Below are 27,394 nucleotides of genomic sequence, written 5' to 3' on the forward strand. Positions count from 1 at the left end.
ATGTTTTGTGAGACGAATATCAATAAGATCGGTATTATTTCCCAGATTCAATAGGAGTGAATCTTTTTAAAAAGAACTAGGTTCTGTATTGTTTGAGGCAAAGATTTTACATGTAGTTAAGGAACCAAATACTTGTTTCTTATCACATCTAACTAAATAATTGATTAAGGTCAAAATATTTACCAAAAATCAACTATACAAAGGCGTATTTTTTTATGTTATAAGTCGGTAAAAAAGCAAGCGGTACACCTGGGGGCAAGCTATTACCGCAACCCATGCATACCCGAAACACCAGAAGCGTAACAATTACGTTGCCGGCGTTTTGGGGGTTAGGTATTTAAGGGTTGTTGGGGAATCAGGGATTGGGAAACCTCTGGTAACCTCACTCATACAACGCAAGCGTAGTTTCACGTCAGTTTTCTATGAGGCCGTAGTATCACTCCAGTCAAGCCGGCCCATTCGTGCCGATGCTCTCTCATGTGTACCAACAAAAGAAAACAGCATCGCCATTCCAGAACGCAATCTTCGATAATGTGCCGTCCTATTAACGCACCGAAACTGGCTAATCAAGTGTAATGTCGGACAAATTGCAGGGACATCAAATATGAACGATCCACCGGATTAGATAAATGAGAGGTAATGCCTATAAACTGTGATGCTATCTGCTCAGTGATTTTGTGATTTTTATATCGTTTGCAAATGACATCTTGTTGATGATCGGTGTAATGTCTTTGTTTGGTCGTGTGACTTTGAGGCTGAATTTACAATAGACTATGCCTAGTTTTTTAGCTACACAAACATAAAAAAGATTAAGGTAAGGACATACATAGATTCATTATTTTTCGGGCCTAAAGGGAAAATACGGAACATATAGCTGTTTTCACCGGTGGGTGATATGGTGATATCTATAATCATCTCATACTAAAAGGAATTTAGCCTGAGATGATATCTATATATAAACTAACTCCTTAATTTTATTGTGCTGTTAGGCGTCATTTATTCCTTCTTAGGTTCTTTTATATGGTATAAGTCCTTTAGTTAGTTCCACCTGATGGTAAAAAATCGCCGCCGGCCATGGATACCCAAAACATAAGAGACGTTACAAGTGAGTTGTGCTGTTTGGGGGTTGGTAAAAAATTAAAACGTCAAGTCACCTATCTCAACTTAAGGGTTCTTTAGTATTTAAGAGAGATTGGGCAAAACGAGTTTCAGTTACATATTTTTGTCTACGATAAAGAACTGAAATTTTTCTGCAAAATTTTCCTCATACCACAAAAATATACTTCAAAGCATAGCGACAGATTTCCATTAGACCAAAATACATTGTTATCGTGCAAAAGTGCATTGATACTAGCCGTCCAACAATCTATCAACTATAATGAGACGATAAGTATTTAACATCGGTGTCAAGTTCAAACAGGTACTTAATTAGAATGTTTCGACTATCTCTCATATTAAACTGACCTGATAAAAATGGATGACAGATCGAAATGTAATATTAATAAGTCCATTCATGACAAAAATATCAATGGAGGATAACATAGTTGTTTTGGAATTTATGGTTTTTTATGATATAAGTCAGTAAACGAGTCGACGGATCACCTGATGGTAAGCGATTGCCGCCGCCCGAAACGTCATAGTCGTTACAAGTGCATTGCCGGTCTTTTGGGGAATATGAATTTATGGGTTGTTGGGAAATTAGGGATTTGGAAGGTTGGAAAGGGGAGTAATTGGGTCCTCTGAATTTAATATAGTAAAATGACAATATTGGAAAAGCTTTTTCCTGGTATGGACTTAACTCATGGTGTTATCTAAAAGAGTGTGTTTTATTTACTACTAACTATGGGCCTTCACTACATATAAGATGGGTTTTCCACAACCTCGCATGACTGGCGAGTTGAAGATTTCAGTTTTAATGGTAAATGGTTTTAAATCGGAGGGCGCTGTTGTCTGGTCTCTGTTTTAATAAATACAGTATTTTTAATTCAGTCTACAGTAATAATTTACAAAGAAAATACTCATTTTTTTTTACACTAAACATAAAAAAAAAAATATTCTAATGATAAAAAAAAACCGTAACCAACAAAAAAATATTTTTCACAAACCATATACTGATCAAATATTTTTCACAAACCATATACTGATCAAATATTTTTCATATACAAATTCTTTTAATCGAACACATAGTAAGACGGCAAATCTTTGAATACTCTGTTCCGGAATATTAAGCATTAACACTTGAATAGATTCTCACCGACGCGTGGAAACCGCCGACGCGTTCTGTATAAAACTCGGTTTTACTAAAAGTACCTACAACTGTTCAGGAACTTGTGTGAAGTTTGCATAGAAAACCGTATTTCTAAGGAATATTTTTATTGCCAAGGACTCTTCCTACGATTGTGGGTATATATTTTATAATGGTAGAAATAGTCTTCTTTAGTTTATTTTCAATCAATAAACAATATAATAAGATCTAGAAACGCAATAAGCAAAATAATAAGATCACAAAATGCAACCATAGCAACAATGCCCATAATTGTTGAGACATCAACTAAACATAGCCTGTGATTTACAGGCCTATTAATTTTATTTAAACCAAACACATTGGTATATGTAATACAATGGTTTGTATTATTTTCAACACCATTTCCATTGTTTTGTCGTCCGCTTCTCATAATTACCAACGTGACTTTTTCCGAGTTTTATGTACTTTCTAAGATTATTTAGACATCACTGACAAACGGTGAAGGAAAACATCGTGCGGAAATATGGATTTATAATTTCCCGCATTGAGTAAGGGCGATGATTAACGCTTAAAGCTAATCCGTGTGAGAAGAGGCTCTTTTTCAGCGATGACCACTTATAGGCTGTTGATGTGATACAATTATTAAAACTATATAAAATGGTCCAAGCACTAGTCACTCCATTTTTATTCGCGTTATTTTTAGAGCAACCAACAGTAGATTTTTGTCTCTCAACATTTACCCATTTACATACGAGAGGGTTTTTACATAGCCACAGAATTTTAGGCCAAATTCTGCTTTCTATTTTTGGAATAAAAGCTGTCTAAGTAAATACATATGTAAATGTTTTTTTGTCCATTTACACAACAATGGTGGAATCTGATACAATAAACGTTAGCACTGGCACACTTTCTTTTCAATAGGTTGTAAATGGCACAGTGTTTATTTATTATATTATCTACTTAAAACAGATATCTAAGGCGGTTTTCAAGATTGACAATTCGTGACAGTTTACTAAAGACCACAAATCTTTAAACGCAACACTAACTCCCATTAAAGGTACGCGTCCACAGGCCCGCATCGTACGCAACGGATTTTAATTTGTCTTGTATAGAAACTCATACAACTGCGTCCACTGATCCGCATCGTACGCACCGTATCATCAGCAACGCCTATATGCGATGTATACTGATGACGTCATACGGAATGCATACGATGCGTGTGATGCGTACGATGCGGGCCTGTGGACGTTTACCTTAAAGCCGCAGAAGATACTTTTAGAACTCTTTATTTGTATAAGTTATGCAAGTCATAGTAGAATACATTTTCAATCAATCTCAAAGAAAATGTGTCTAATCATGATTCATAGTTCAGAATAAACAAGTGCCGATCACTCTTACGCAATATTTGTCATAATGAATCAAATGCTAAAGCTGTGTATACACGAAGTGTTTACAAAAGGCGTTAACAAAATATTCAGGTCATTGTCTTAAATATTTTATAGGGTAAGGGAGTACAAACTAAACAAACATTTAAGAAACAAATAGTTTCGAAGATATATCGATTTGAAATATCGCGTAACGTCATTTCTAGGCACATTTTATACGTACAAATGATGTAAAGGGTATTTCAACAAGAACTTTGTTTTTAAAAACAAAATAAAATAAAGAATTTGGTGGAAAATGCACAAAATTTTTATTGTAATTAAAAGAGAAAAGTTTGGCAATTATGAATAAAAAAATATATCTGACAAATGTCCACCAGGACCACGCTGACAGATGTTGATTCTTTCATCAAAATGTTTAATCACTTTCCTAACAATCACACCTCCAGACCACATAGCATACCACACAGTGACACGTTGAGCATGCAAAGGCTTCTCAATAATTGCCAAATGCGGCAATTTTGCTTATTGACATACCCTGACAAATGAAAATGTGCTTTTCTGAAAAAATGAATTTTTGAGAAAAACCAGCAGGTTGTTCTGAGCAAATTTACAGCGATTTGAATGGTCGGTCAGCTTCAATTCCTGCACCAGTTGAATCTTGTAAGGCCTCAAAGCCAAATCCTTATGCAAAATTCGCCATGTTGTGCTTTTGGATAGCCCCAATTGTTGAGAACGTCGTGAAATTGATAACTTTTGATCTTCTTCAACACAGTGGCTCACGGCAGCGATGTTTTCTGTTGAACGACCCGGTCGAATACGTGGTTGGCACATTTTGTACCGAGCCTGTCTGTTGATAGCGATCTCAGAAGGACGATTATGTTGCCCGAAAATATCACGAATTTTACGAAATGTAACTTTAACAGAACGACCATTTTCATAGTGAATTTAAATTATTTTAATGCAATTTTTGAACGAAATTGAATTCATTGTAGCAATTGCCAAAGCACCTTCTACGAATACAGCCAAAAATTAAATGTCAAAAACTGCCACGTTCTTGGTATTGCCCTAATTAAAAACAAAGTTCTTGTTGAAAAACCCTGTATTTGCTCACACTCCTAAAATTTTATTCGTTTTATCTAAGTATTGTTATCTTATATGATAAAACAAAAAATTACGTGTCTAATATTTTTTCATTACCTACCCGATGGACTTTAGTCCATCAATTAGTCCATAGATTTAAAGTTTTCATACCCCGTCATCATCCCTATCAAACCCGAGACCCCATTCCGTTGCACTTGCGACCACTCGACAATGAGGCGACGAGCAGAATAAAAATCATTTAAGCTACTTTTCAATATCTATTGCGATTTCACACTGTGACGAACTAATTTTCATTTTTTCCCCCGTCATCATCCCTATTCATCGGGAAAAAAACGTGGATAAAGCTTCAAACTAATCTTGTGTTCTTACAAACTTCAGACTAATCTTGTGTTCTCACCTTTACATTTGTAAATTGGCAGTCGCCCAACACCCATCATGTTTCCCAACTGACCAGGCCTATTGATTACTATTTGATTGCCACTCTGAGATACCAAACACTAATTTGTTTTTACGACAACACATTTAGCTTCCCAGCAATTTACATTGCCTATATTCCGACATCAATGTACGATTTTAATTATTTTTATAGCTAAAGTATAATAAACACAAAGGTTTATTTGTTTCTTGTTGTTCCATACAACTATGAATTCAAGGATTCTCTTAGTAGGTCAGTCAAGGTGATAGGTGATAGGTATAGGAACTCAATAGGTATTATAATACCCGGAGCTGCGGTATACCTAGCGGGTTACCGGGGCTCCGGCTCAAAGAGCAAGAGTAGGAACGGGGTGGTTTTTAGTCAGTAAGAGTCTGACACTCCCACTCGCCTCACCCAGATAGGAGAAGTGATTGGATGATTTTAACCCTTAAAAAATGGTCCTTATAAATATTTTAGTCCTTATTTTTTGTCATACCTAATGTGACATAGTGCCATATATGTGCAACTATCACGCATTGTAATTTGACTAATTTACTATCATAATCATAATCTATTGTATAAATCAAGCACTACTTTATGCTTTAACCTTGAAAAGCACGCTCTGTAACTTGGTCCTACCGCCAAAAAAAACAAGAGACGAAACTAAAGACTAAAGATACTTACTATTTAATCACAGTTACTAAACACAAGTCAAGTTAATACTCTAAAAGACCTAGTGGATACAATTAGGTACTTGTTGGGAGTTTTACACAACGTGATCGGCCTGTAATTATCGCGTCTCTCAGAACTAATTTGGGCTTTTTGGACCAATCGATTATTTTGTTTCGTACTTGGACTAGTACAAAATATTTAAGTATTTATACTAATATATCTATGTATATATATATGATTGTATAAATATTTTCTCTATTCTATATATGAAAATGCAACTCGCTACAAATCTGACATTTAAGCAATCTGGTGAGCAAAATTACTTTTTTTTTAAAAAGGGAACCGAGAAATTTTTTGTCACCTACATTATTTTTAAGTCCTAATATTCCTAAAAAAAATCTTTGGGTCTGCAAAATATTATGCTGAAAACCGCATCAAAATCGGTTCAGCCAAACGCGAGATAATCGCGCACAAACATACATACCCACATACAGATCAAACTGAGAACCTCCTTTTTTCAAATCGTTTAAAAACCCCCTATGCATTAACAAAGTTTAATCATCAGAATTAACAGTCCAAACACATTCAGATAAATTCCCAAAATAGGTCTAAAGTACATTTCAATTTGTGCAGCGCAGCTTCATAAACAGCTCAGAATAATTAACTCAACCAATATGCGGAACTCAATAGGTCGTACTGAGAATTCTGCTTCATTAGCAGGAACCTAATTAAGCTGATGTAGCTAGTAGCAATTTTGATTTTAATATAAATATTATACTTCATTTTGTAGAGAAGGGAGATGTTTTTAATTATAATGTTGTGTAGGTAGTAGGACTGGAAGACGTAACGTAGGCAGACCTCTCACTAGGTGGACTGACGACATGGTCAGAGTCGCAAGGAGCCAGTGGATAAAGGTGGCGGCTTGACGTTCTAAGTCGAGGACTAAGGAGCCTTTGTTCAACAGTGGACGTCTTCTGGCTGATGATGATGATGATAGGTAGTAGGATACTGTGAAGGGAATTTTGGTGTTTGTTTATGTTAGAGGTTAAAGTGAAAATATGTATATTTGTTACTCTTGACGTGAAGGAGTTAACGGCTTGGATCTCCACGTCGAAGCTTGGAACAGGGGTAGATTATGGTCTGGAATAAAACATAAGCTATTTTTTATCTTATATGGAACGGAGCACACGGGAGTAAAGCCGCTAACAGAAACTAGTTCATGTATATTATATGAAATCGAAATAAATACCAATCCCTTAAAATTGTTAAGTTAGACTAGCTATTTTCTAATTGAGTTGCGTGCGATGCGTACGATGCGGGCCTGTGGACGCTTACCTTAAAATAGCAGTCATCTTTGGAAACGACAGGAGAAGGACAGGGTACAAATTAATTAAATTGATACTTGAAACTGATGATACTCCCCTAAATACTTCCTTATAGCAAATTATTCTGCGAATAAATTAATAATTAAATGTATATTAGTGTTAAGTCTCACTCTTGAGGGTTTAGGGGTCGTAAGTGTTATTGCTAATATATTTATTAATTGTTATTACTTCCTTGTTGTTGGTACGGATAAATGTTCCCTTTTGGGGTATTTAGAATTTAATAAACGCGAAAATACACGCGAAAGTTTGTGTTGATATTTGTTACTTCAATCGATGTCTAGAACGGCTGCTTCGGGATGTCGGCTGCGTTATACCACACAGTTAACTTTAACTGCGCAATAAGTATTTTTTCATCCCGAATAACACATAGGTTTAAGGTAAGGCAGAGCGAAGCCGCAGCGGACATAAGCTAGATTTTGAAATAATTAAGGTGTAAGTAGTACAATTAATATTCTTTATTTCTGTTTTCAACACATTAAAAAGTTTGTTTATAGCGTATAAATACGCATTATACATACTAATATTCCTAGAGCAACGAAAATAAAAACAAAATCCAGACAATCAACTTGCTCAATAAATAACATCATAATATCTAACTAGACTAAATCGTATCTGTATCTAATAACGACCAGTAAAACCACTTTCAGCCCTAAGGATTAAGGATAAGCTCTTACAAATGATCTGAATCCTTGGACAAAATACATTTTATCAACTACCAAGATATAACGAATTTATACGATAATAGTTCTTCAATAGACTTTCATAGAGATTAAAACTCCCTGTAGGGCTGATGACCTGACTACCTAGCGGGTTTACCGAGGCTCCGGCTCGAAAAGCAGAAGTAGGAATGGGGTGGTTTTTAGTCAGTAAGAGTCTGACACTCCCTCTCGCCTCGCTCAAGGCAGGAGAAGCCATTGGATGATTTTCCCCCCTTAAAAAAAGGGCTGATGACCGACCCGGAACTACGGACTACCTGGCGGGTTCGCCTGGGACTATCCTGACCATCCCTCCTTAGAAAAAGCCTATTAAAACTATATACATAATTGTATACGTAATGTGTGACCGCAAATCGTGTTGCTAACCAAATTCGGTACAACCAAACTCTGTAGTTATACAGTACATATACATAATATTATGTAAGTGTATCATCTCATCTCCACAATATTATCCGATAGGCAGGAAATTTTGGCTAGCGTTGATTCAATCATGGCTGATATTAAATTGTCTAGCCTAGGAAATCTAGCGTATAGAGACTAATGGGAACTAATATAATATTACTTAGACAAAGGTCGAGACTAGGTTTGGTATAACTAGCGTGTCAGGAGATCTTCTATATATTAATACGTGATGCAAAAACTTTGGACCGCTTTTTACGAAAATTGCGCGGACGTAGGAGCATAAAATTTGGTACACTTATAGTTTATGTGTAGGAGAAGTGCAGGACGCTAATATTTTTCAAAAATAATGCTTATAAAGTACATTAAATCAATAAATAAAACATTACACACACATGCATAGTATCTGATCGTATTTGACAAAACGTCAAAATCTATAGACATTGCGATGATATTCTCACGTCTCATATGAAAAGAGTTTTATAAAAGAGTTTGTTTGAGTTTGAGTTAAATAAAAATTATCCTTGAACGTATGTTAAGTGGTATTGTAAATTAAATCGTATATGGTCGAATTTCGACCACTGGGCGACCACTAGTTTTAAATAAATACGTGAGCTTCTGATGTTTATGTATTCGGCACATTGTCTATGTGAATTGGTTTAGTGTACTACAGTTGTACATTTCCTCGAAAACTAATACGAAAACATGAAGTACCTCATTTATTTTATTAATTATTTTATTTAGGTAAAATACGCGTATGCATGTTTCTCTTATTTAAGTACCTATGTTTTGGTTAAGTTGAAATTCAGTCTGAAGATATTTTATAGAAAACTAAGTGTTTACGTATCTTTACAATTACCAATGTTGACCTTTCCGAATGAAAAATAGGCGTTAGGATAGTAATTTTATTCTCTTGTGCACCTACATATGTAACTATTGAGGTCAATAAATATTCGGCTTTAAAGTATGTATTACTGCACTTTAGAGTAGTAATCAAAACAGTCTACAAGGCAATAAGAAGTCAAAACGATTGAATTATTTTACTTAATAGACTATAGTTTGCATTTATTCTTAGCATAGCTTTACCTATACCTACGTTTCATACTGATAAATTCCTACACACGTAATTACGTGTGTAGGTGTTTTTGCAATTGCAACTACGTACCTAGTATTTATTGATCTATTTCCAGATGCCTACATTCCCACGCATATAAAATAATTATACTTGGAAAAACTTCTATGCTAAGTTTCTAGGAAACCAATGAGTCTATACCTTTTAGTCTATTTAAGTCGACTTGCACGTGAATAAATACTTTATTGCATAAGTATAATATAAATTTTTTTCACTGAAAATTTTCATGAGAAAGTGACTGTCAGTGTCGAATGACTTTGAAACACGACGGTGTTTCATCTCACGCGTGGTTACGAGGGTATAGGAAACTGCCAAATGATATTCGAATGCTAATTATAATAGCAAATATGAAATTGACACTGACTATATTTAACAAATTATGTCAATATTAAAATAGAAACCCACGATGACTGTACTATTTATTTGTTCCACTAATGTTTACATGCTATTTGATTAAATTAAATAATTTTCGGTAGCAAAAGGAAACAATAAAAAGTATCTTTCATTTTCTTTGGAAGTTGTAATCACAAATAAATACTTAAGATTAGTGAATGACATAATTTATTTATTTATGAAAACTTACTACTATAATCTAGCGTACCACGTTGGACCTCACTACAAATGTTTCAAATGGAAAGTTAAAGAATAGCCTAGCTGATATCGCATAGCAACAGGCTCCTAAACTAATGAAAATTTTCTGAAGATGTTTACATTAAAACTTATTTATCCTTTGTCTCGTTAAGGACTAACCACTTGACATTCTTAGAATTTAGGTGTCTTTGTATGAACATAGTCTCAAGCACTAGTTCCGAGAATCACTTAAATTAAATTATGATTAATTTACAAGACGTTTCATGTATAACTAAACGTTGTATAAGCCTAAACTAACGACTATTCCTAACAGAATGTACTTTGTTTTTTTGTGGGTTACCTAAATGGATAATATAATAACTATAAGGAGCACAGGAGTCTAGCTAGCTAAAAGTGGTACTGTCTCAGTAGTTGCAACCTGTGAGATAGTACTGTTCACGAATGTGATATTATAAATGTGAAAGTTTATTTGCTTTGGATGTTTGTGCGTCAATCACGCTGAAACTATTCAACGAATTTTGCTACAATTTGGTATACAGACAGAGTATGAGCTAATTTAGGTGATAGGATACTTTCTATGCCACGGGAACGCGTGCAAAGCCGCTGGTAGAAGCAAGTATTACTATTAGCTACAGCTTACTCAAATCGCCTACGAGAATAAGATGAAAACCCAGACTATTGAAGACCTAATTTCAGATATAAACCAAACTAATATTTGTACAATCACGAACAAAATAAGTTAAATAAAAACAAAGGGTTTGATTGAGATCAAATTTTGTTGTAGATTTTAGTTATAAAGGTACACAATCAATTTTGTATCGGAGAACGTAACTAGATAATGTCGAATTTCATTATGGTTCTGATATATCTTGAGTGTTCAGTAATTTTGAGTTAATTAGCAACGTAACGTTACGTTACGTTTTTTATCCCCAAAGGTGTAGGTAGAGGTGCACATTACGGCACGTAATGCCACTGTACAATGTACACTTTTCATCATTTGTGTAATAAGTCCCATGTAATAGGGGGTGAGCATATTGCCATATTTGGGCACCATTCCAGACTCTACTGAGAAATTTTCTAAAAACCGAAAAAACTCGTAATATTTTGCCGGGAATCGAACATTCGAAACTCTTTGCCCGCCCGACTAACCACTCGACCAACGAGTTTTTTAGTGGGTAGAAATATTTTCAGTTACAAAATAAAACTTGAATTTATACTTTGAAAGATGGTCATATTCAAATCTTACTCAAACTAAATTTATACCATAACTCTTGAATTTGTTTTATGGGATAGGAGGCAAAGAAGCACACGGATCACCTGATGGCAAGCGACCAACACAACAGGAGTAACAGGTGCATTGACGGCCTTTTAAAAAGAACTACACTTTTATCTTGAAGGTTTGGAGACCGTATCGCTTCGGAAATACCGCTGACAACATCTCATTCCATATTTTAAAACCATATTTAAATACCGTGAGTTTCTACAACATTTCATCAAAAAACTTCATGCGTTTTCTTATCAATCGGCGTGTGATAAAGGAGATGTTTGCAGAAACCGTGGCGGAGCACAGTTAAGTCCGTAAGATAACGTATCGTGGATCATGGTATTATTGGATTTAGTCGTATCATGTGTAATGTGAAATTAAAGGTTACTGCTAAGACCTTTGTGTACCGCGGTCTTTGTGACTTGAAGTTAAAAATAAAGTTTTGTCATTTTACATTTTTGTACTTTTTGCATTGTTGTTTTGATATTACTTTTTTTTATGGTATAAGCCAGTAAACGAGCAGACGGATCACCTGATGGCAAGCAATCGCTGCCGCCCATGGACACCCGAAACACCAGAGGCGTTACAAATGCGTTGCCGGCCTTTTGGAGGTTAGGAATTTAAGGGTTGTTAAGGAGACGGAGTGGGAAAGATTAGGAAGATGACAAATAGGCCCGCTATTGAACTTATTGTAAGAAGCAGAGCTTAACATTATTATTTAACAAAACGTCTACTGCTTTTAGCCTAGCAATAAACAAGTAACTGACCTAAAACCCTATTTCGGCACGACTCCCATGTCATAAACCCATCCAAGATAGTAATTGAAACCTTACAATTGCTATTCTAGTCTCCCGTATGTAAACGAGTTTAGCTAATGTTTGTTTGAACTGTGCTTGCAAAATTGGACCTTAGAGACAGATATATATGGTCCATTTCAGCTCTAAAACTACTGTAACTTAGTCTGCATAGTGCAACATGTTATCGTTTAGTAGTTATTTAGATGTAAAGTTGTCTCCTAGGACTGTGTTGTGGTTCAGTTAAAGTCGACATTATTTGATAGTGCATTACGATGTTATGCTCTTTATTTTCTGGACAAAGTTTAGGGATACTAGCACTTATTTTGTTAGGTTTTGAGTAGTATTTTATGAATTTATTGTTAAGCAATAAGGTTCATAATCAACTTATACTTTACAGATAAAAAATTAAATGTAATGTAACAAATGAACTGCCACTGCTGACCAAAGCCTCCTTCTCGCACGGAGAAGGCTTGAGCATTAATCACCACGCTTGCTCAATGCGGGTTGCGAATTGACAGAGTAACAGATAATTTCCAAAGAACCTAAATAGCCAATAATACTTTACCCGAGGCAGTAAAATGTTTGTTTACTAAAAAGTAGGCAAAACATTTTTATTGCGCTGTAAAATGTGTTGGCAATAAGATTTTTAATAGACGGATTTGGAAGCGGATGTCAAAATGTTTGCTGATACAACGTTCTGTGTTTTATTAGATGATTCGGTTCTGAGAATGTTATATTTTAAGTATGCAGAGAAAACTTAATAATATTAAGCTTTATTATACGAAATACGTAATTGAGTATACGTATTTTTTTTTTTTGATGGCGAAGAGAAGGGTCTGCAAATCCAAGATTTACACATTTTTTTTTCTGATCTGTAAATGAACATCATAAATAATGGACCTGAGACTAAACTACACTCATCACACCAAACTGATAATATCGATACTCATCAATTCGATCCGTCCCTTACGTTGCCATTGTACGATTAACGAACAACACTAATATAGCACATTATAAATTATGTTTGCTGACTCTTTAGTTTACAAATTGTGTTACAAGATATTCTCTTACTTTTCGCCAAAGTTTAGCTGAGGACAAAATAGTGTATTCCCTTTTGTGTCAGTGTAAATGCATAAGGAAATTGAACACAACGCAGCGGTAGTAAGCAGCTGTTTATCATAAAATATGAATGAAACTTCTACTTTAACTGCACATATGTATGTGTCTTTCGTTGTTTCAAAGATAGATACTAGATACATATTATTAATGCTTACATTAAATCAAATATCTTATATTCTTCTGAACCTAGGTATAAATTTTCGAGGCAGGTCATTTTTAGTTTATAATGATAGAATAATGATAAATAGGTGACTGGGTGTACATTGTACAGTGGCATTACGTGCCGTAATGTGCAAGTGCACTTCTGCCTACCCCTTCGGGTATAAAAGGCGTGACGATATTTTTTATTGATAGAATGATTTTAATTCTGGTATGCATTAAATCTGGAAGTCATTGGAGTAGGCCAATATTCAGCAGTAAATGTAGATAATTTGATGATTGTCATGATGTTTCCTTTCATTTATATTTGGTCAATGTCTTAAGGGATATTTAAAAATCATCAACCTGTTATAAACACTATAAGACATAGGCCGATGCATCTCTTTAATAGTACTTTACTGAGCTTTTGAATATTTGTCCTCATAGTAATAATTAACATACCTACACCTCTTACTAGGTACTATTCAAAATAAAAAAAGAGAAACTATGTTTTAAACTGTAAAACAAACATTCAATTTAGTAATTACCGTCGTGTGGTAAACTTTGAAGATTAAAAGCTGATCCGTCGGTGAAAGAGCGTCAGTACAAGTTTCCCGCACGGAGCAACTCTTTGTGTGATCCACAACCTAATCGAGTTTGAAAATTTCGGGTCTGGGTGTCATACGTGTGCATGTGAAACCTTGTATGTTTGTAAACGCATTTTACGACACAGGAGAAAATCCTAAAGTGTGGTAACGTTTTTTTTTTGTAAAAAAAAAAAAAAAAAAAAAAAAAAAAATCAAAAGTTAACGTTGTATGGTAAACTTTGAAGATTAAAAGCTGATCCGTCGGTGAAAGAGCGTCAGTACAAGTTTCCCCACTTAAACACAGGTGCCACAACCTAATCGAGTTTGAAAATTTTGTGCACGTGTAAAACGTTTTCAAATGAAACCTCGTTTGTGTATAGAATTTTAAACATTTTTAAAAAGTTTTGGTTTAAATGTGGTAAAGTTTTCTTGGTTTTGTAAAGTAATTAAAAGTTGAATGGACTTCAAATCAACAGTCTATTGGCCACTGTTGACCAAGGACTCTTGTCACATGGAGGTTTGAGTATTAGTCAGTCACGCTTGCTCAATGCAGGTTGTGATACGAATTCTCAGAAAATATCAAATATCCAATCAAATTTACCTCTTCGGAAAATAACAAGATACTTCAACAATAATCTGAATCAATCACTTTAAATCTATCATATGACTTGTATCCAATTTCTTGCAACTCTTTGAGTCCAGAATGTTTTAGCTTATTAAAAAAGTTTAAAAATTGCAAATTAACGTGTAGACAGGACAATTTTTGTTCCGGGTATGGATGTAGTGTGTATGTAAAATTGTATTGTTTGTAAACGATCCCTACCTTAGTGTGAGGAAACGTATCATAATTTATTTAAAATTATTTTGTAAAATATTTAGGAAAAGATTTTAATATTGACAGCATGAAGACCTACGTTTAAAATTAAGCTACATTTATCAATCACATGTATTTGTGACCTCCACGAAAGATCAATGTTATTCATTGACGCACATTCAAATTCAAGCAGGAAATCAAGACGTCAAGATTCTTTATGTACTGGATCTGGTACATATAAACCCTTAATCCAGTCTTTAGATAAATAGATACATGAAACATGTATATCTTATCACAAAGTCATCTTCATTGTTTAAGTTACATAACACAATTGTTACATTAGATAGACGTACGAAACAGGAAAAAATAGATGATATCAAATGGTATGTTTTAAGATAAATGAACCGATTCGGTGTGATACTTTATACTTTAACAGTTCGTTTACAAATAATCATATTGTTTTATGCGCTTCACCCAAGAAGGGAAAAGTAATTGGATGATAATCCGTCCTCAAAAAAAAGACGATGTAGTGACAAAGATTGAAAAGGGAATGTTACATTTGGACATGTAGAAAGGATGGATGAAAGTAGATTTACGAAAGAAATATACAAAGCGGATATGAATAGGGCCCTAGACGGAGATCTAGAGACCAAATTGGCCATATATTAAAGAAAGGCCAAATTAAAACCCTTATCCGGCGAGCATGCATGAAAAGACTGATGACTGTTGATAAAGTGAAAGACGTATGTAAGATTCGTAGCAATTGGCGTTCTATTGTCTCAGTCTACACCCATGGGATACAGGCGTGAGGTTATACATTATTATATAAGTTGAACACGCATCTATCTATCCCTTCAGAATAAACAGTGAGGTTATGTTAATGAACATAAGTAAATGTAGGTCATTACTTTCATCATATTTATTAATTTTACAAGGAAAATTACAGTTTTAGTTGTATTTTTAACCACCCACAAGATTTTCATTCATGAATGTCTACTGAAACTTTTTCAGAAGAAAGTACATAGTCCATATTCAAATATTTAATTCATCTAAAATATTATACTGAATGTTTAGTGCCTGAAATTCATGAATTACTGATGTATATATAATACTGAAGTTGGTTCAAACTTTTCCTTGAAGTTTTTGTTATGATAAACCTACGCATAATAAAGAATAATAGTAACCTTAAGCAAGACTAATAGTATGCTTAAATAAAATATGAATAAAGTTGAATGACCTGATGAAGGTCGAAGAGTGAGAATGAAGGTCCAATCTGACTCAACTCAGTTTATTTCAATTAGACAGGAAAGGCACTTTTGAACGTCAAATCAAATATATAATATTAAAAAATGTCTGTCTATCGGTCAGTTCTGTAGTGAAGCTATTTGCTCGTTCCAAAATGTAGATTCCTATGAAGAAGATTTCTATGGGACAAAAGACCTAAATTTATATAAACATCTATCTGACTGCCTCGTAAGGAAATCATATTTTTACCTGTTGCCCTAACAGACGGACTTTTTGTATGAATATACAAAAAACCCATTTTTTAGGGCAACATACTGATTGTATATTGACAAGATTTAGTGTTTAATTATGTATGTTTGTCCGCGATTATCTCGCGTTTGGCTGAACCGATTTTGATGCGTTTTTCAGAAGGTTCTAGGTAACCTCCATTTTGCTCGTTCACCTGGCCAACTACACTTATCTAGAGTAAATTGTTTAAGTACTACTTACTTATGACAAATCTGCCATTCTTTTCGCAAACAAGGATACAATGCATACATAGCCTGTCTCCCATGGGGGTAAGCAGAGACTATGGAACGCCACTCAACTCACAAACTCACTAAGTTTGTAATCCACGCTAGGGACGTTAGCAGGCATCAGCTAGTCCCATATAAGAACAAATGAAATTACCAGCAATTATTTTTCCTTCAATATAATATAAGCAATAATAACTACGATTCTGCTAACCCAAACCAAATACAGAGTGATACATGACACCCACATTACCTCACATACTAGAAATATTCCTTATAATAAAGCTATAAATTACCCTCGTCAACGATGTAAGTAGGATTGTACTGTAACGGCATAAGGAAATGGCAACCCACTGGGTTTCTATAACCAACCACATTCGCCCACTTGACACGCGTATTATTGTGCCTTTTTAGGAAAACATACATCATAAACATCTTTGTTATATTTAAAAGTGATTTAATTTCAGTAGAAATAACTCCTTGATGAGAAATAAATTATTCTCATAAAAATACTGCTCGTATCGTCACGTCTTTTACCCCTGAAGTAACTTTCAAAAATTAAAGTGCGAAACAACAATTTATGCATCACACAAAGATTTGCTCCGCGAATCGAAACCGCTATACGTTGCGCGGTAACCAGTTGCCCAGCCACCGCGCCAACTGTTCAGTCTAACTGAAATAATAATCTTCAAACTAAACTTTCAACAAAACTTTCCCTTTACCATGCCAAGAGAAAGAGTGAGAGAGACAAAGCATTAAATTAATCTCCTTTCACTTGCAGACTGGACAATTGTCTGAATAAGTCAATTGCATAAAGTACCTTATTTCCAATAAATCTGAGCTGAAAATAGACTGGCGATCAATTGTGATCCTTTACAGTTTACGTAAAGATGGTAGAGTATGTCGTTCAGCATCTCAGTTGAGGATAAGACGTTGAAATCTTAAGAGATTTGTCCTTTTGTGAGAATATTGAGCTCATTGTTCATCTGTTTGAATTTATTTTACGTATGTTTTTTGGAGATATGATATTCTGTTTGGTTTGTATTGAATTATTCTTATTTTCTTTTTGTTGTCGAGTGTACACACACGCACTCAAAAGTTGCAATAAAAAACAACATGAGCTAGTAACACTAGATCATGTTGTTTTTTATTGCAAGTTTTTTATGTAATTAGATTTTAATCGTTATAAAGTTACATTTATTAAATATTATTAGATTTCTATCTTCTATTAATTTTCTTTACATTGGCGCAGTGTTGTTATTTTCCTAGCTACTAATTTACATCATTTGCATACTAGCTTCTAGCAGCGGCTTCGTTCACGTTCATGTGGGATAAAAAGTATTATACCACCCAAGTCAGCTCATACCCTGTCTGTATACCAAATTTCATTTAAATCCGTTCTGTAGTTTCAACGTGATATTTTTTTTAAATACGTTGCCCCGCACTGGGATTTTCTCCTGTGCCGTGGGTGCGTTTACAAACATAGTATTTCACATACATATTATACATGACACTCAGACCCCAAACAACGATTTGTGGATTACACAAAGAGTTGCTTCGTGCGGAAATCGAGCAGAACTTTACACAAGAATCAATTTTTTCACACTCAGAGCCCAAACAAAAAAGAATCATGTCCTGTGTGGGAGAAAATGAGACTAATCCTCTTGCAAAACATAACGTAACATTTGACAATAATATGAATCGATCACAGAACGAAGTTATTCACAGAATTAGTAGGCGGAGTATAGACGGATTACAGTTTCATACTCCCACGTGTCACGTCTATAGCCAATTTTCATGTCGGAATATTGTCGTGATTGTTTTGTCTACATTCAGATAAAAGGTGGAATTAAAATGGACTTTATTGTTTATGAAGTTTATTTAACTTTAAATTCAGTTGTGGCCATACAGATGACAAGTGACAGATGAAGAAGTCGCACATCGACGATCGACGAACAATTTAATGGATGATGTCATAAATCTTACATCACACATATGAAGTTTACATGCGAATAAACATGGATAGCAAAATCACAACGAACAACATTTAGGCAGAAAGTTCGCCAGCCACGATGACTTTGTCTAGTCGGAGGATCTTTTTTTTCTTGGGGAATTTTACTCACTGTTCCTTAAATAGTCTCAATGTATTTAACTATAATATCTATTTTTTTTAATTTGATTGCCTTCTTTTTCCAAGCCCAAGATTTTAAAATTAAATACCCAAGTTTAATTAACAGATATTAAAAATCACTCTTAATTAGAAGTTGAATCACTCAATACTACCATCCACCAAAACATCAAGTACATTACATAAACATACACATATTGTATAAACAGGCACTTTTTTTAGTGTGAAAAATCATCTAATGACTTTTCCCGGCTTGCGCGAGGCGAGAATGAGTTTCAGATCCTTACTAACTAAAAACCACTCCATTCTTACTCCTGCTTTTAAGTTCCAGTAAAGTTCCGGTAAACCCGCTAGATAGTCCGCAGCTCCGGATTATATAAACAAGCACTAGACTATCAAAACAGCACATAAAACTCGATCACAAAACCTCAACGTGACGAGAAAAAAACTAAGAAAAAAGAACAAGGCGATACAACCTTATCTCTTTACTCTGAAACCGGCAGCATTATGTATTTTATTTACAGAATATTTACACGTTATCATTACCGTACATTCTTTTATCAATATGTTGAGAAGTTCCAATTAAGCCAAGTTTGATGTCATCATATATTATGAGGCACTATCTAAAAGTGAAACACCATGTTGAGTGTTCAGTACTTCAGTTTTCGGCAACTGATATTTGTAATATTGATAAAACTGTTCGACTATACTGTTTTCAAAGTTGGTTACCTGTCATGATTGTTAAGCTATAGGATTTATTTTAAAAGGGAAATTGTTTGACTTAAGTAACAGATTTTCTAGGTTGTTAGGTATTTTTGTTAACACCATTTTCCTCAACAAGCAATAAGTTTGTTGTTTGAACTTGTATGTTTGTAAACGTAGCCACGATACAAGACAAAACCCTATTGTGGGACAATGTGTTAAAAAAATTAAGTGATGTAAACATATCACCTGTATTTGTCACACTAATTCTGGCAGAATAAAGGGATTGCACATCATCTCATTATCTATCAAGCTTGGGGAGGCGCCATAGAAATATTAAATACATAATATATCTATAAGAGGCACCATGTTTCAACGTAGGTACATACACGTACATGATTGGCTCAATCACACTATCACACTTCACAATAATATTATAAATGTGAAAGTTTGTTTGTTTAGATATTTGTTCGTCAATCACACTGAAACTACTGAACAGATTTTGATAAAATTTGGTATACAGACAGGGTATGAGTTGACTTGGGTGATAGGATACTTTTTATCCTACGGAAACTCGAACAAAGGCACTGGCAGTAGCTACTATAAAATAATCTTAATGCCGTTTTTTATAAATCTTTAGATTTCGATAGAGAGATTTAGACGGACCATTTCTCCATTAATGTACGTGAGTAAACCGTAATTATTTTAGTTAATCTTTAAATTCAACATAATATTCTTTGTACATAATTATAAAATATTTAATGTCACATCCCCTATTCCGAGAATTCCTCTTAGTTACAAACAACTGCATAGTTCCCAGTTTCCACGGAAATTTCTCGAACAAAATACTTCGAAATGTCAGTTAAACTTTATGTATGAATAACCTAGTAAAAGTTTGTTTGTAATGAACAAATTTATGCTTTGTTTAGGGAATTAAAGGGTATGATAACAAATAGGTTGAACGATTGGACGCCCACTCACAGTTTCGAGTTTCTCTTGTATATATAGTGTCGAATATATATTCGATATTGAATAACTGATTGTATGAATGCGATAGTGTATTTGTAGTCGCACCCACGTTGTTCGAGAATTTTCCAATGCTAGTTTTCTTTGCACAGATATTACTACAATAAAACCTGGTTAATTGTTACATAAATATTAGACATAATGGCTTCTGTTGTTTTTCTTTACATTGACATTGTGTTTTTATTTTCCTAGATACATATTTACTTATTTGCATACTAGCTTTTTGGAGTGACTTCGCTCGCGTTTACGTGAGATAAAAAGTATCTTATCATCCAAGTCAGCTCATACTCTGTCTGTATACCAAATATCATCATAAAAATGCGTTCGGTAGATTCAGCGTGATTTTTTTTTGTGGATCACACAAAGAGTGATCCACTATCACTACTATACTATTGGAAATTGGAATCCGTGCAGGAATTGAACCCGCTACACGTAGCACGGCAGCCGGTTGCCCAGTCAACGCGCCAACCGTGCAGTCTAACTGAATAACTGATTGTATGAATGCGATAGTATATTTGTACTCGCACCCACGTTGTTCGAGAATTTTCCAATGCTAGTAGTTTTCTTTGCACAGAATTCACTATTGAGTTTTAAAATGCGTGTACCGCTAAATGCCAGGTTTCAATGGAAAATAAACCTACATACTTATTTTATAAAGTAGGTTTTTGTAAAAGTTTGTGTTGTGTGTTTCTAGAAGGGAACTATTCAAATTTTAGTAGGTAAATAAGGCTTATTAAACTTATATAAATATCTATAGTACTAAAGCCTATGAGCTATTTCGTAAGTTTTAAAAATTGTAAATGTTTCAGACAAGTAAAACTACGAAAAAAGTTAGTTAATAATAAATGTTTGGGGCAACAGTACTGTAGCCCTATAGCTAGAGGGGATAACTACCAGGAAACTTTTGATACATGGAAAGTTTTATAAACTACATAAAAACTGGGATCGTAACATTTTTTTTCGTATACCCGTTAGGTACCTTTTTGGGGTCATCCAGTGATTTCTCCCGCCTTGAGCGAGGCGAAAGAGCGTGTCAGACTCTTACTGACTAAAAACCATCCCTTTCCTACTCCTGCTTTTCGAGCTAGGTAACCCCTTAGGTACCTAGATGTTTTTTTTTATTTAGTACAAATCCGAAGCTAATGCACCTACTATCTATTTCTTTTAAAATTTATAATAAGTCTTTATTAAACAACAGAACGTATTTTTACTGTCAAATCAGTACGGTATTTTTCATGGAACATCTTTTTCATGGAAAAACAAAAATATTTCGTTCATTGTTCAATTAAAATAATGAATAATTAGAAGTGAAATAATTTCTTTGAACATAAAATTAATTCCACGTTCAAACCACACACGCCATTTTGAATTATTGGAAATAAAAAAAAATGCATTTTTATTTCATCGAAACGGAACTTTTATACTGGCAGCTTTAAAACATTTTTTTGTCTTTTATGGCTGCTATTCATCGGCGCAGTTGTGAGCTAATCCCGCCCATTTACAGAATGGCTAATGAACCTGCTTGTTAGCTTGGAATTTTTTGAAGCGATACATGATATCAACGCTTTTTTATAGAGTAGATTATAGTGATTTGTATCATATTGTGAATCTTATTTAATAGGTATGTTGCAGAAAGACTCGAATAGGGGTTTTTTTTTAATGTTATGCATGTATGTACATAATTATGTATGTTATTATGTATGGGGAAAATCATCCAATGACTTCTCCCGCCTTGGGCGAGGCGAGAGGGAGTGTCAGACTCTTACTGACAAAAATCACCCCGTTCCTTCTCCTGCTTTTCGAGCCGAAGCCCCGGTAAACCCGCTAGGTAGTCCGCAGCTCCGGATACTCGAATAGGGTAGATGACTAATTTTCATTTTATTGTTCGTCTTGTAGATTATTTTACAATTTTAGACACGTATTTTTTGTTTTCTTACGGAAACAAATACTTTCGAAGATTTAACGATTTGAAATATCGCGTGCAGTCAGTTCTAGGTACATTTTATACGTAGAAATGACGCATTTACTGAACTTTGATTCGTTTTATCTAAGCATTGTTATCTTATATGACAAAGTAAAGAAAATTCTCATCTGATATTTTTTTTATTTCTTAACTGACGAACTAAATTGTTTTTTAATTTTCATACTCTGTCATCTTTCCTATTGTTTATCAATGTGTATTGTATTGATTAAAATAAACATATTTTTTTATTGAATTCTCATAATATGAATACTACATAGTTAATTTACCTAGTATAGAATTACAAAATTAATAGAATTAAGTTTTGTTACACTAAAAGTTTGTTAAAATGTAACAATAAGCTATTGAATACCTATCTTCAGAGCAGTATTTCTATCATAATAATAAGATTCTTTTTAAAGAGTAATTTAAGAAAAATAAAGATAAATCAAAACAACTTCACGTTCACCTAGGAAGCACTTCGTTTTCCTGTTGTCACTAACAGGCGGAGTCTATGGAAGACGTAATCCTATCAATAAAACATATTTTACAATGGCACACCGTGACCCAAATCCTGGTATCAGGAGAATCTATCTGTAACATGAAAGTATTGGTTATGCTGATAAGAATTGAACTCTAGATACCTACTATAGATTTTTTTACTGCTAAACTCTACTAAGTATATCTCGTTGGTTGTGACTTCTAAATAAAGTAAATCATTTCAGGTTTCATATTCAATTTGAGAAATTTTCAAATATAGTTGACTGGATGGTTGGCGCAGTGGCTGGGCAACCGGCTGCGGCTCAAAGTGTAACGGATTCGAATTCCGTACGGAGCAACTATTTTTGTGACCCACAAATTGTTGTTTTGAATCTGGGTGTCATGTGTATGTGAACTTGTATGTTTGTGAATGCACTTACGACACAGAAGAAAATCCTAATGACAAATACAGAGTGTAAACGGAATGCTCACGACAATTACTAAAAATTTTCTTTGTTTCTATAAATTTAATTGTTTTAGTTTTCGTGTTATTCGTGCAGCATCAGCTTCAAGCAGTTGATTACAACTATTATTACCTAAAAGAAACATTGTATTCCTTAAAATTTTTAACATAAAACTCGTATTATACTATCCCTAATTTGCGGCATTTGGGAGCGATCCGTTTACACACTGTATAGAAAAAAGAAGTTGGTACATTTCCACTTCGTTATTGATTTTCCTTATTTATAAGAGCATGTATATTTATACAACGTAACATAGTAGGGCCGATCGTGATATATAGGTACCAATTTCCTGACTGCCTTCGAAATGTTAGCGAAATACGTTGGTACACCCACTTCATACTAATTATAATGATTAGGCTAAGAAACATGAGATAAAACTATTAATAGAAAACCTTTTTTTTCGTATATCCAACTAACTTCTGCACACGGCTTCGTTCGCATTCCTTTGCGATAAAAAGTAAGCTATGTATTATTTCACACCATAATCTATCCCTGTTTAAAATATAAATTCGATCCGTTCAGCCGTTTTGTCGTGATTGAGTAACAAACATACACACAAACTTTCGCATTTATAATACTCGTAAGAAGTAAGATTATAGAGACCACAATCTACTGTAAATTAATTCATTTATTGGAAAAGCTAAGCAGCTTATGCTTCTGTGGACTAGCAATACTTGTGGTTTTATTTAAGTCATATGATCATATGACTTAAATAAAACTACAAGTATTGCATTAATCTTCATACTGTGTATTTCCTTTTTATAACAATACTTTACTTTGCTTCAAAGCAAAAATCAAAACCAAAATCTTGAAGGTGAAAGTTTCAACGGAACAATATCTGTCTGTCTGTTCTCTTGAGATGTTTAAACCCATTTCAATCTACATATATACCCTTTGTGCCTGAATTCCCATAGTAAAATCGCAAAGGATTCTATTGATTTTACCAAGTAACTTCTTATACTAGTTTAAGTAAACAATTAAGTGGGTTGTCCCTTATAGTTAATGGCTTGAGCCGTCCCTCCCGTTGATTGCCTCATTAAACGCACTTACTAATACAATGGAATTATTTTCTACATTCATTAAGCTTTGTTTTGTTTTGATTTGTAAAGGAGATGGATTTTGAATGTGTCTTTAAGTGACGTTTATGTAAAAGTTTTAGATAAGTACTAAGATTAACCTCTTATTTCTTAGCTACAACTGTAAATACTTATAAAATTCACTAAAATCTATTTATAATGTTTCTAACGTCTCAAGGGTAGACATTTATTTAAGTTATAATAACAGATAAACTTGATTTCATTTTCAAAACCTGAAGGTTTTATTTCAATAATTTTGTAATGAGTACACTAAAACGAACGTTACATAAAATTCTTAATTTTAAAACATACATCATTAAAACTCTTTAGGTAGCTACGTTGGTTTAAAACAATAGCATCGCCACTAACCATCATTAAAACTCTTTAGGTAGCTACGTTATTCGAAAAAAGTCAATAATTATTAGAATAGCGATTAAAAAAAAATGACCGTTTTTTCCGCATACGGAAAATTACAACGGCCATTTGCTTTATACGCAAAATTTGACATTAGAACTGTCTGATTAAAGGGTTTTTTGATTAAAATGAACTCTTTTCGTGTCACCAGCTCTTTTGACGACGAAATGAACTCGAAAAGCTGTAATGACATTACGGAACTTAGTTTTGGAACCAGATTTTAGTCGTTAAAAGTTTCTTATGTCTTGATTTTCCTGTTATACGGAATTAAAATGGCGGGTTTAGTGTTACTAATTGTGAAACGTAAAGGGAAGGCGACAATTTTAGGACGAGTTTGTGGGAGTGATGTAAAGTTGAAGAGGTAACGTGATCAATGCTATTTACTGGAAAGAAAGAGAAAGAAAGAAAGAAAGAAAGATAATTTAAAAGTAATAATTGTTACAGTTACAACACATGTTGTAGTACTAGTACTCCGGTTATTCTGATTGAAGTAATAAAGCTTTTGAAAGCCAATGGTGAACTCTCCATACAGGCTATACTGCCGCCCTCAGAGTCAGTTTTATAATTGCTCAACATAATGCTTACCAAATATTTTTGGAACAAAATCAGTATAAAGGAATAGTTTAAATGTCCCTAAGTACGGCGGTTAAGCCGGCCTATTCTACAAGTACACACTGTAAATACAAACGTAAGTGTATATAAATAAAATAAATAGCACACGAATGGACTGCCACAGATCATTTAGAAAAAAACTAAATATTAAATGATATACGAGTAAGTACGAAAAACAACGATTTTTTAATAAACTGTACTTTTTCTCGTTAAACAAAAATCTATCACTTCTGTAAAAATATGTTACAATAAATAGTAACGTGATACTTAAACGGTAATTAATTACCTAGTTATCTATGCTCCAATCCTAATAAATGTACCTACACAGGAACGTAGAGATACAGACTTGGAATAGGTAAATATCTGACAAACTCTGTTAATTAGAAGCAAGTATCATACTCGTACCTATCAATAACTACTAATTCATTTAATACATATTTCCACTAATCCACTAACAATACATATTTTATTTGAAAATGAAAGAAACGCAATAATTATTTGATAAATTATTCGGTAAACTTATAAACAATATAATTTGATGTTATATCTTCCGTTGACGAGATTCCACATTTTTTCCCGAAAATTTTCCGTTAACCGATTTTAACGTAAAAATTATTCTGCATCCAGAATCACAATTTTCCTATTTTTATTTTATCATTTAATTTTTCGTATTTTAACATCAATCATTAATCAATATTTTGTAATTTGTGCAATAACAATAAATCTTAAGACTAAACAAAAAAGAAAAATATCACAAACCTTTATCGAGGCGCCTTATTTATTCAGCTGGTCCACTAAAACACACGTAAAACTCCACAAACAAATAATCTTTAATACTTAACGTCAAACTCACTGTCTAATTATTTACAAAACTATCACTAAATTAAAAAAAAATATATGCAACGTCTAAAAACAAAAATGAAAGAACGAACGCACTTTTTTAAATAGTTCTCAAAGTTGTTTAAAATTCGAACGGCTGGATTATCGAGAAGGAAATTATTGCAAGTCGTTTTATGTTAGTACTGTCTCTGGCTATGGAGATATAGCTTACAGCCAAGTTTTGCTGTTTATCGTGTTGTTGTCGACTGATACCGGTACAGAGGTTCGCATCGCCCGCCAGCTGTATACAGACTGAGCGTGGAGAACGCTCGCCTACACTGGCCGTCGCAGCCTACGTTCTTATTTTGAAAATGTAAACCATAAAGATTAGTGAACACTTTTTCATTAGACGCGAGTTTATTATATTATCTTTGGAAAACTGTTTTTGAATAAAACCTTTTTTAAACGTAAAACGTAAATAAGCTTAACTGTTTTGTGAAAAATATGCGTGTTTTATGTTATTCAGATTGTTTTTCTTTGAGAAAATATTAATAATGTTTCTGTGTCGTAGGCGCGTTGAGCGTTTTGTCGTTTTTATCGGAAACTTACCTCTTAAATTCTTGCGTGTAGGTACAAATGTTAGTAAAAGAGTTTTGAGATATGATAACGCTATTCCAACTTGGCAATTGTTGAAGAAATTCCCGACACTGAGTTCCGTTGCTTCATTGGCATTGTGCCAAATTTTGCATAAAAAAAGAAATAATAATTTTTCATAATCAAAACTTAGAGTAATTTGTGCAATCAATCATTAAATGGATTTGAAGCATTTGATAATAGTGATGGACTGAAATAGTTAAATAGGATGCAAAAAATTGTTTTGCAGAAACATCTGCAATTATAAATGTTTGATAAAGAAAATAGATGCTTATTGAATTAAATTTATTTTGGTTATAAGGATAAGTACTCTTGCAGTAATGCTGATTGTAATATCTTTCTTAGTTGATATCCAATTTACCAATAATTTTAGACCGTATATGCAGACAATCGTATGATAACCATGACAAGATTATGACAGAAAGCGTTTGAAAAATAATTTAAAATTGGAATTCGGATTTCATTTGCATTTTAAAATTATC

The 27,394-nt window shown here is 33.8% G+C and overlaps 1 protein-coding gene across 2 annotated transcripts in view; it reads right to left on the reverse strand.

The window, feature by feature from the left end:
- The window catches only part of LOC118272572 (prolactin-releasing peptide receptor), an 89,031-nt gene extending 62,438 nt beyond the window's left edge, over window positions 1–26,593 (reverse strand). The window contains exon 1 of one of the 2 annotated variants that reach the window (XM_035589158.2): window positions 26,199–26,593. The gene's annotated coding sequence lies outside the window, so the exon portion shown is untranslated. The remainder of the gene's footprint in view (window positions 1–26,198) is intronic. The other variant, XM_050693476.1, reaches the window with a different exon arrangement.
- Window positions 26,594–27,394: the final 801 nt, after the last annotated feature.

The sequence above is a fragment of the Spodoptera frugiperda genome, chromosome 4 (assembly GCF_023101765.2).
Source record: "Spodoptera frugiperda isolate SF20-4 chromosome 4, AGI-APGP_CSIRO_Sfru_2.0, whole genome shotgun sequence".
In the NCBI taxonomy this organism is placed as follows: domain Eukaryota; kingdom Metazoa; phylum Arthropoda; class Insecta; order Lepidoptera; family Noctuidae; genus Spodoptera; species Spodoptera frugiperda.